The sequence below is a fragment of the Triticum dicoccoides genome, chromosome 6A (genome assembly GCF_002162155.2).
Source record: "Triticum dicoccoides isolate Atlit2015 ecotype Zavitan chromosome 6A, WEW_v2.0, whole genome shotgun sequence".
NCBI lineage: Eukaryota > Viridiplantae > Streptophyta > Magnoliopsida > Poales > Poaceae > Triticum > Triticum dicoccoides.
The window spans coordinates 407,071,070-407,081,756 of NC_041390.1; positions in this window are offsets into that span (position 1 = coordinate 407,071,070).

Below are 10,687 nucleotides of genomic sequence, written 5' to 3' on the forward strand. Positions count from 1 at the left end.
GAAGAGCAACCCTCTCACTCGGGGGCTTAGCTATGACCCCGTACTCGCCTAAGTTTCAAAACCCACTCCGAGTGAAGAGCAACCCTCTCACTCGGGGGCTTAGCTGCGATCCTGTATTCGCCTATGTTATAAAACACTCTGAGTGAAGAGCAACCCTCTCACTCGGGGGCTTAGCTGCGACCGCGTACTCGCCTAACTTTCAAAACACACTCCGAATGAAGAGCAACCTTCTCACTCGGGGCCTTAGCTACGATCCTGTACTCGCCTAAGTTATAAAAACACTCTGAGTGAAGAGCAACCCTCTCGCCTAAGTAAACAACCATGTATGGATAAATCCAGTAAGGTTCAGAACCTCAAATCGAAATACTTGGGCACCAGGCCCGAAGGAGTTTTAATGATTTCAAAAGCACTCGGCATTCTAAGGCAAATTAAACCAGGTTATCAAGTTTTTCACTCAGCAGGAGGAGGACTTGCTGGCTCGACAAAGATATCCAAGTCAATACCGTCTGCGATGCGAGTGGTTGCATCGATGAGGGTCTCAATGAAAGACTGAAATTGAAGCTTATTGGTGTTTGCCACCTATAGAGCTTTCAACTATTCCTCCGTGGCGTCCTTGCAATGAACGCAGACGAGTGATAGAGCCACTTCAGCACCGCATCAAGTAGATGACTTCTTCGATGCCTGCACTCGGTCAGGGATGTCATTGAGTTGAGTCATCAGCGACTCGAGATCATTTTGAAACACATCCTCTGGCCACAGCTCCTTGTGAATCCGTGACAATGCCACTTTCAGTCGATAAGATAGTCCAAGACACTAGCAAGGCGGGATTCCAGCCGCAGCACATTCATGGTAGCTTCATCCTTAACAGGGGAGTTGATGGGGTCCACTCCCGTCTCAATTTGCTCGGTTTCCTCTTCAAAATTCTGACAGAATTCTGCACGAAGTGAAATATGGTGAATTGGCAGCAACATTGTGATGAATTTTTTCAATCCAGTCGGATGAGGGAAAATACCTTCAAGCATGAGGAACATCTTTTTCGCAAGACCACCCAGATAAGCTTCTAGTTCATCCCTCTTCCGAGTGAGAACATCCACTTTGTCAGCCAGGGCCACCTTCTTCTCCTTCAGCTGCACCGTTTCTTTCTTTGCCTCGTCAACGACAGTTTTCAGCTTGGCGTTCTCCTCTTCCAACTTTCCGACAGAAGCAAGCTTCCTGTCAGCAAGTTCAGTCTTCTCACGTGTTGTCTTCTGCGTCGCCGCAAGATCAAGGTCCTTTTGCTCCAAAGCTTGCTTCATTTTGTCTAAAGGAATAACATTTCTCGGACGAGCTTGGAGTTGACAGTTTTCACTATGCACATCTGTTCGAGTGGAATCACTCTGTTCAAAGGATGCAAAGGAAAAAATGGCAAGGTGAGTAGTCAGCAAGTTATTACCTCCCATGATAGCTACTTCATCCTGGGCTTTCTTCAGGTTCTCCTTGGCAAGATCCAGGTCAAGCTTGAGTTGGATCTTCTCCTTCTCGAAACCAGCATACTTGGTCCCAAGTTCACAAGATTTCTGGAGTCGACAAAAGACAAATCAGTCAACAGAAACGAAGATCAGTTATTTCTAAATGAAAATATGTAAGATCAGATTGTTATAGCAAAAAGTTCTAAGACAGCTGCTGAATCAAACATCCAACAATAGTCTCGGGGACTACACCTAGTGGGTGCACTAAGCGTGCCACCACTGGTTCGATTTCCCACTTGGTAAGGTCCACCCAGCCTGAGTGGAAGGAGTAAAAAACATTTGCTCTCAAACCACCATCGACTATGCGCACTCGACCGTGGTCTCGGGGACTACACCCAGTGGGTGCACTCAGCATGCCCCCACTGGACCATGATCTCACTCGACAAGACCTGTCTAATTTGAGTGAAAGAGCTACACGGCTACAAGTGAAAGAGCTACACAACTACAAAAAACACCTAGTCAGTGTGCAGATGCAAGGTGTAGACCAACATCTTATGAATAATAAAGGAACAGTTTTTCAGATAGCATATCCTAACAGAACAAGAGTCAAGCTAGAAAATCAATCGTAAATCAACTTACAATCCCACTTACTTGGACATTACCTTGAAGAGCAGAGCTGGCATCGTAGGCAGCCTTGCTGGTGTCATACACCACCTTTAGTTGGTCCATCATCACACCTTCCTGGATCATAGATTCTTTGGCAGATCCCACTTGGTCCTCCAGGATATGATGTAGAGCAAATGGAACGGATGAAGGAACTGATGACGTGGCTAGTGGAGTTTGAGCTTGAGGTGGTGCAGTCGGACCAGAAGTCTGAACAGTCGACGCTGAAGGTTGATCAGTCGACAGAGGATCTGTAAAAGAGACAGTAGCCCGTACTGGATCGTCAAGTTGTTGGACCTCATGCTCAGACGCCGGGCGAAGGCGCTTTACTGGCAGGCACCCTCCTGCTCAAAGTTCTACCCCTTCTCCATGTGCTCCTTTGAGGCAGTTCTTCATCATCATCATCATCGTCTGGAAGCTGGATAACATCTCTCGGTACTACAAAACACTCGACTGTAAGATTCCAGTCATCCATCAAAACAATCAGTAGAGTAAAAGCACGACCATGGAATTATACCTGCCTGAGAAGTCGCTGCATCCGTGGTCTCCGCGTCACCTTGCTCCTCATCAACATCCATGGAAGTCGCAGAAGTAGCTATGCTGAAAGTTCCAAATCTCACTCAGTTAAGCAAGTAAGGAAGTGCAAAGTGGAAACAAAAGACGAAGAAAAGAAACACTTAGGCTGAAGCAACCCGCATGACCATCTTCATCCTGGGCAGGGCCTTCTGGGCTTCGATGGGACAACTTTGGCTTGCTTCGCAGCCTTCTTCGATGGCTCTGGAGTTGAGGTCCGAGTGCGCTTCGGAATTTTTGCACTCGGCAGAATTGCTTTGCCGTGTCCTCCCATGGGATCCTGCGAATGCTTGGAGCGTCGTTCAGAGCAGGGCGGCAAGTCGACTTCCTCGCTGCTGTCAGAGTCCTCGCCGTCCTCATCGCTGTCATCTTCATATTGCCAATCAACATTTTCACCATCACTCTCCACTCCCTCCCGGTGCTGCTCCCCGTTCGGCATCGAGTATATCTTGGTGAAAATCTACAAGGCACAAGTTATAAATATCAGTTGGATTCAAGAACGATCACGTGTTGAAAAAGCACACTCGGTAAAGCATGCCTAACCTCTTCTGGAGCATTGTCGGCATCGAATGGGAAAATCCTCCAAGCTCCGCGAGGGTTATCCTTATTCTCAGTGATGCTTCGCAGCCACTGAGCCACCGTTTCCTCAGAGACCTCCTTCTGCTGGATCCGGGCTGTGTCTTCAGTGCCCGAGTACATCCACATTGGGTGGTCACGAGCTTGGAGAGGCTGGATGCGTCGACTGAGGAGCACGTCCAACAGATCCATGCCCATCACACCCTCCCGGACAAAGTTAATGACAGCGTCGACTAAAAGGGTTACCTCACCTTTCTCTTATGTGTTTACGATCAGTGAAGAAGCCTGACGGAGTCTCTCCATAGTGAAATGGGGGAGGCCGATCGACTGACCAGGAGTCGGGATGTCCTTGCAGTAGAACCAAGTCGACTACCATCCCCACACTGACTCGGTAAAGGTCATGGGAGGAAAAGTACTTCTACCTCTAGTTTGGATCCCAACCCCCCGCAAATCTGGATCACGTGCGTATTTTCATCACTTGGACTAGCCTTCTTCACCGACTGAGAATGGCAAATGAAGATGTGTTTGAATAGGCCCCAATGTGGCTGGCACCCTAGGAAGTTTTCGCACATTGAGATGAACGCAACAAGATATGAGATCGTGTTGGGAGGAAAATGATGGATCTGGGCACTGAAGAAATTCAAGAAACCCCAAAAGAACGGATGAGGGGCTGAGAGAAACCACGCTCGACATGGGTGGTGAGAAGGACACTCATCCTCGCGTGGCTGGGGCTCAAATTCTCTCTCAGACAGCCTCCAAGACCCATGGGTGATCAGGCCGTCGTTGGAGAGGTTCTCTAGATCCTCCTTCACCATGGTGGAATGGATCCAGTCCCCCTGGGTCCAACCAGGCGGCAAACCAGACCGCGATGTCGACCCCTCACCGTCTTCTTACCCTTCGCCATCGTCGCCTTCTTCGCACGCTGAGGGGCCACAGTCCTTTCTTTCGCCATGGTGGCAGAGCTTGAGCAAGTCAGGCAGAGGTGAGGAGAGTAGGGAGATGCGAGGCGGAGAAGAAGAGAGAAAGGGGAACGAATGGGGTGCACAGTGCCTCGCATCGGCAATGGCGCATTTTATGGACCCGCTTCCGAGTGGCTGACATGTGGGCTCGAGAAATCTTATCACATCTCGCAATAGGTGCTGGCTCGAGACGTGGCGAAAAATGCAGCATGAAGATCGAGGAGTCCCTGTCTACTTGCTCCGCTTACGGCGCCATGCCTCGTCCCACGCGCTTCTCCAAAATTTTGAATCCCATGAGATCTGGAAACCATAGAGCATTCAATTGCACCGAAGATATATATCCCAATTCACTCGAAGATTTGTAGCACAATTCACTCGGTGATTTTAGAAGCCGGAATCGATCAAGGCAACTGATGCAGAGTTAAAGTACCAGTATGCTTTCAAGACCTTGATGAAACGCATCTGAAGCATTGAATCGAGCCGGAGTCAACTTCAACCCTTCCTCACTCGGACCTCAATCCATTCAGGGGCTAATGACGATGACATGTACCTAGGGTAGGGTCCTAGGCCTGGCTTAGACACCCTACCCAAGGACACTGCCCTAGAGTCATAGACATACAAAGTTCTATAGAAGATGCCGACTGAAATCACCCTGAAGTGTAATCCACTCGACCATAGATTCCACTCGGATATCCCAATTCCACTCGACATAATCATTACACTCGACCATACAAAAGAATCACTCGGAGCATAGAAGGCCTACAGTCATCCCAGGATGGCAATAGTTGGGCATTCACTGTGTAGTCATAAAGATCATTTAATACCAGGCGTTACCAGTAATGCTCCTGTCTTAACTCACATTGAACCCTGTATAACCGAGGGCTGGAGGGGCCTGGCGCACTCTATATAAGCCACCTCCTCCTCTGGTACAAGGGTTCACACCCCCTATAACTTACACACATATCCAATCGACCAGCCTCAGCGGCAACGAGACGTAGGGCTTTTACCTCCTCCGAGAGGGTCCTGAACTCATAAATGTCGGGGTATGGGGTCCTGGCAAACCCTTAAGGTTCGAACACTGGGGTGCGCGCAAAGTCTTTCCCTCCAACCGACCTACGCTCTAGCTTGCATGGATCTTGCGGACGAACTCGACAAACTCACAACACAGAAGGACACAAGGTTTATACTGGTTCGGGCCACCGTTGTGGTGTAATACCCTACTTCAGTGTGGTGGTGGTGGATTGCCTCTTGGGCTGATGATGAACAGTACAAGGGCAGAATGGCCTCCTGAGGTTGAGGCATTCTTGTGCTCGGTGAGCTTGTGTGTGAGGTGGTCTCTCTTTTTAGCTCTTCTCTTTTTTTAGCTCCTCTCCCTTTTTTAGCTCCCCTTTCCACTGCGGTGGCTAGTCCTATTTATAGAGGCCCTGGTCCTCTTCCCAAATATCGAGCGGGAAGGGAGGGAACAATGGCGGGCTAATTTGAAGGGGGACAACTAGTACAAGCTATCCTGACAAAAGGTAGTCTTCGCCTACACAAAGCTCTGGTGGTGACGCCGTTCTGGGCTCCACGGTGACCTCCATCTTGCGCTCCTCGGTCTTGGTCTTGTTGCACCGAAATGGCAACCTTTGCCCGAGGCCTTGGTACTCCGCGGCTGTGATTGCCCCCTTTGCACCAAAGAAGAAACAAGGACACTGTCCGCGCTGGCGCCCGCCTGGTGTCGATCATCACGGCTCACGTCACGAGAAGCTCGTGAGGTTCACCTTGCCTTGATATCTCCGCTCCTCGTGAGCCTGCCTAGCTAGGCCGCTCCAGAGGAGGTCTTGTGTCGTCCACCTCACGAGGCTTGTCCCCTCGCGAGGGTCTTGGGCGCTTCATTGGTGCGGATGGGCCGTACGGCCTGCTGGCTTAGCCACGCTGCGGGCCGCAGGCAGGAAAGTCTGGGGACCCCCGTTCCCAGAACGCCAAAAGTAGCCCCCAGGCCCAAGGTGCATGAGGGCTTGGCTTCGCGGCGAGGCCAAAGGTCAAGCTCGAAGCGCCGCGGACCCCCAAAGCCTGCGGCCTCGGTTGACGCATGGCGGTTGATTAGACGTGGGCATCTTCGCTTCCCCATGCTATTTTGGCAACTGCTTGACCTGACAAAAGGCTGGTGCGGGGCGCACTTGCCTTCATTGCTTCTTCCTTGCCTCGCTCCAGATCCCCTTTCTCGCTCTTTGCCGCTGCTACCTGCAGATCTGCTCTGGCCTAGTTCTGCATCTGCCGCTCATGGCGCCGTGCAAGGTCAAGGCTTCCTCGTCCCCGGCTTGGTACGAGCCCGCTCTTGAGGCGCCCACTGTCACGGAGAAAAGCCTTGCCTCCGTGCGCCTGCTGACGGCAGGAGAGAGCAACGAGTGGGGGAAGATGGAGCTCCGGCTTGTCTCCGACGAGCCGGAGCCTGAGGGGAGCACATTCTTCCCCTTGTTTTTGAGCGGCGTTGCTGTCGGGTTGGTTCCTCCCTTCTCTGACTTTTTTATGAAGTCCTCGACCACTATGGGCTGCAAGCGTTGCACCTCCATCCCAACTCTGTCCTCCTCCTGTCCATCTTTGCGTACTACTGTGAGGCGTACCTGGGCGTGATGCCGTCCGTGGCTCTCCTGCGCCATTTCTTCTTCCTCCGCGTCAGCGAGGGCCACATCTTTGGATGCACTAACTTCGCCGTGTTTGGCAAGGCCAACTCGATCTCGAGCACCGGGAAGAGGGCCGACAATATTTGATCCAAGTGGGTCATGGTGGACGCCAAGCTCGCTCATCCGCGCCTGACATTGCCGACGGAGGCGCCTCGGCAAGGCAAGGAGTGGCCTAGGGCGGAGCTTGTCGACGAGCGGGCGTCGTCAGTGTTAGAGCAGATGATGGTTGACTTGAAGCCCGGCAATGCGAGGGTGGCCAGAATAACGGGAGCGATGCTCCTGAGGGAGTTCCTGATGCTGCGGATCGCCCCACTCCAGGCGCGCGCGCGCCCCTTCTGCAGCTTGAAGGAGGGGAAAACAAGGCCCGCCTGAGGCCGGGGAACCTGCCTGACGACGAGTGGACGCCATCCTGCGCCTCATAGTTGGAGACAACCAGGAGTACCCGCCTAGCGTCTTCATTCCCATGTTCCAACGCAGGGACCGGGAGGAATTCATTGCCTCCAGGCCGACTTTTGATGCGCGTGGGCTGTGTCGGTGTTCTGGGAACGGGGGTCCCAGACTTGCCTGCCTGCGGCCTGTGGCGTGGCTCAAAGGGGGGCCCAGCATGGCCCATCTTCATCAACATAGACCCAAGACCCTCGTGAGGGGCCAAGCCTCGCGGGGCGGACGACACAGAGCTTCCTCAGGCACGGCCTCATCAGGCTGGCTCGCAAGGAGGCGGAGAGATCAAGGCGGGGTACCTCACGAGGTTCCCGTGACGCAAGCCATGACGACCAAGGGCGCCAGGCGGGTGCCAGCCCGCGTAGTGTCCTCCTTTCCTCTTTGGTGCAAAGGGGGCAAGCGCAGCCGCGGAGTACCGAGGCATCAGGAAAAGGTTGCCATTTCGGTGCAACAAGACCAAGACCAGGAAGACTGCAAGATGGAGGTCATCGTGGAGCCCAGGACGACGTCACCACCAGAGCTTTGTGCAGGCGAAGACTGCTTTTGTCAGGGTAGCTAGTACTAGCTGTCCCCCTTCAAATTAGCCCGCTATTGTTGGCTCTCTTCCCGCTCGATATTTGGGAAGAGGACCAGGGCCTCTATAAATAGGACCAGCCACCCACAGAAGAAGGGGGTCTGCGGGGAAGGATTAAGAAGAGGGGTTGGGAAGAGAGGTTGAATAGGAGAGGAATCAGAGAGAGACAGAAGGGTGGCCGAACTCCTCCCGGCAGTTCATCACCCCAGCCAAGAACAGACCCTCGCGAGGCTGTTCTTCCTTGTATCATTCATCATCATCAGCCCAAGAGGCAATCCACCACGCCACACACTGGAGTAGGGTATTACACCACAACGGTGGCCCGAACCAGTATAAACCCTGTGTCCCTTGTGTTGTTCTTTCCATAGCTTAGATCTTAGCGAGGCGGAGGGGTGCAGGTAGGTAGGAAGAAAAATCTCCGCGCGCACCCCAGTGTTCGAACCTCAAGGGTCTACCGGAACCCGAAATCCGACATTTGGCGCGCCAGGTAGGGGTGCGCCGCAATTCATCTTCCACCGCACCGTTCTCCTCCGACCATCGCACCCACGTCCGAGGCTCGTCGGGCCCGCGCCGAGCGCTGGGCCGCTCTCGCTTCCCGCATCGCCCAGACGGCTCCTGTCGGCGGGCGTCCTCACCGTTCCCCGTCACCTGCCGTCAACACCGCCACCGGCCCGGCGGGGGACAAGCAGCAAGCATCGCCTCAGCATCCCTCCGTGCCGCAAGACGGCCGCACCGCAACTCCCTCGCTCCCCCCGGCTGGTTCTTCGTCCCGCGCGCTCCACGCACCCATGGAGGCTCGAGCTGCGCTCATCGCAGCGAACGAGCTCTTGCGCTACCGCCCTGTCGACGACGTCTACGAAGAATGGCTCGACCGCGTCGCCGAGCTCGTCCGTGCCGCAGGGGGCTCTCCTGCGCCGTCCGTTCCGCTGCACCGCACCCTGCCCCATGCGGGCACCGAAGCTCCGGCGGTGCCCCGGCCGCCTCCTCCTCAGGAAGGCGCCATGGCTCCAAGGCGCGTGGCCCCTGGGCGGAACCCGCTCCGTCAGGTGCCAGCGCAGCAAGAGCAGAGCTGCCAGGAAGTCCCTCGCCCGCAAGAAGCTGCCCGGGCGCTCCCTGCTCCAGCACGTCGCGACCATGCTCCTGCCCCTGCACGTCAAGACCCAGCTGCGGCGTGTGGGGACATGCAAGACCAAGCTCTCCGTCACCCAAGGCCTCACGTGGCCACAGCAGGCTGCCGTGCCTTCACCGCCGAGCTACGCAGTGTCGCGTGGCCCGGCAAGTTCAAGCCAGACCTGCCTCCTTGCTACGACGGCACGGCTGACCCTGTGGAGTTCCTCTAGCTCTACGAGCTGGGCATCGAAGCTGCCAACGGAGACGAGAAGGTCATGGCGAACTGGTTTCCCATGGCACTCAAGGACAGGGCGTGCACCTGGCTCCTGAACCTGGCTCCAGGCACGATCTCCTCCTGGGACGAGATGCGCACCCGCTTCATCGCCAACTTCCAAGGTACTCGAGACCGGCCACCCGCCGTGAGCGACATGCGCCGCATCAAGCAACAACCCGGGGAGACCCTACAGAAGTACATCCAGCGCTTCAACAACGCACGCCTCAAGATTCCCAGGGTGACTGAGGAGGCCATCATCTCAACCTTCTCCGACGGCGTGCGCGTTGTCAAGATGAAGGAGGAGCTGGCGATGCATGAAGACCTGTGCACTTCTTTGGAGCTGTTCAACTTGGCAACCAAGTGCGCCAGGGCTGACGAAGGGCGTCTCTCCCTCCTCGGGCTGCCTGCCGCGGACCCGGAAGAGAAGAAGCCCAAGGCCTAGGATGTGAAGCGCCAGGGGGCTACCGTGCTCGCGGCAGAACCAGACACCAAGCGGGGCAGAGATCATCCCGAACCTTCCAAGGGCAGTCGGTACTGTGTGTACCACGACCTCCACACCCACAACACCAACAAATGTCAAGAGCTCCGAGCCAAGGGAGAAGGAAGGATCGGCCGTCGCCCCGACCGCGATGACCGGGGTTACGGTCGAGGAGGAGGAAGGAACGCAGGACGCTGGGAAGACCGTGGCCCGCGCCAAGGGTGGCGCGATCAACCTCACGAGGATCGCTGGCAAGACCCGCCTCGCGAGGGAGACTGGAGGGGTCGGCCTCGTGAGGATCGCCCGCAAGGCAACACAGGCCTCCCTCTGCTGCTGCCGCAACCAAGGAGAAACGAGGACCGCCACCAGGACGAGGAGGCTGGGGGCTTCCAGGAACCACGCGCGATCGCCTGCATCCTGGGCGGGGCTCAAGCCCCAGCCTCTCAACGCATCTTCAAGCAGTTCGCCCGCGAAGTGAATGCAGTCCTCCCCAAGCTCGAAGCCACACGCCCGCTCAGGTGGTCGGCGTGCGCCATCACGTTCAGCTAAGCAGATCACCTCAAGTGTGCGGCTACAGCCGGAGTCCTCCCGATTCTTTGTTCCCCAATCATCAGCAATGTGGTGGTCACCAGGACCCTCATCGATGGCGGGGAAAGGCTCAATGTCCTGTCCGTGGAAACATTCAACAATCTCCAAGTGCCCTACAGTCAGCTTCATCCAACCAAGCCTTTCTCCGGAATCACCGACGGCTCCACGGTCCCGATTGGTCAGGTCCGCCTCCCTGTCACCTTCGGGGCACGCGACAACTACCGCACCGAGCTCATGGACTTCGACGTCGCTCACATTCGCCTGCCGTGCAACGCCATCCTCGGGTACCCAACGCTGGCCAAGTTCATGGCCGTAACCCACCACGGCTACAACGTCCTCA